Here is a 720-nt window from a genome sequence, read left to right on the forward strand (position 1 = left end):
GGTAGTCCAACTCCGTGCAAGATCACGTGTGCATATGTCTCGACCAATGAATTGACTTACTTTTCAAATTTTAGGTGACGTAGAATAACATTATTTCCAAAACCTGCGCTGTCCTCACTATGATTGTAAAATATTTTTCATAGATGAAATAAATGTATTTCTTTCACTTTGAAACCGAGAGCTATCATTTGTTCATCAAGACAGGACGCACTCCCGCTGTGTGTGGTTTGTTCGGGATCTTTTCTAAAAATGCAATTTTCAAAAATCTTGAGTTTCTGAAAAACGACAGTTCGCCTTAGGTTGACATGAGAACACCGTTTTCAATCAAACTTTTACACGATGAGCCCTGATTTATCTTTTGATTATGCAAGCATGCGGCTTTGCGTTTCCTTGAGCGTAATGTTGGCAGATTGTTACAACACGTATATTTGAATTGCCTGTTATCCAATCATTGTTCACCTTTATGATGTCACAGTGTCAAAAAGTTTGCGTGCACTCTGTTCATACTGCGCGTGTCAAATCACCAATGATTTTCCTTAATCCCCTCCCTGTAAAATGTCTCGCTGTTATTATGTTTATTATCAATATGATGCTTCAGTGCTTGTTTGATTGATTGATCGAATGATTGATTGATCGATCGATCGATCGGTTGATTTATTGATTGAAAAAGTAGGGTTACACACAACACGATTGGAACTAATTTGTGATGATTGGATTTTT

General features: G+C 37.1%; 1 protein-coding gene across 4 annotated transcripts in view; it reads left to right on the forward strand.

Annotated features, from left to right (window-relative positions):
- Nucleotides 1-174, forward strand: part of LOC139129875 (uncharacterized) — a 39,250-nt gene extending 39,076 nt beyond the window's left edge. For all 4 annotated transcript variants that reach the window (XR_011551708.1, XR_011551709.1, XM_070695559.1 and 1 more), the window contains one exon: nt 1-174. This exon is cut by the window's left edge and continues 1,593 nt beyond it. The gene's annotated coding sequence lies outside the window, so the exon portion shown is untranslated.
- The last annotated feature ends 546 nt before the right edge of the window (nt 175-720 follow it).

The sequence above is a fragment of the Ptychodera flava genome, chromosome 3 (assembly GCF_041260155.1).
Source record: "Ptychodera flava strain L36383 chromosome 3, AS_Pfla_20210202, whole genome shotgun sequence".
NCBI classification, from domain to species: domain Eukaryota; kingdom Metazoa; phylum Hemichordata; class Enteropneusta; family Ptychoderidae; genus Ptychodera; species Ptychodera flava.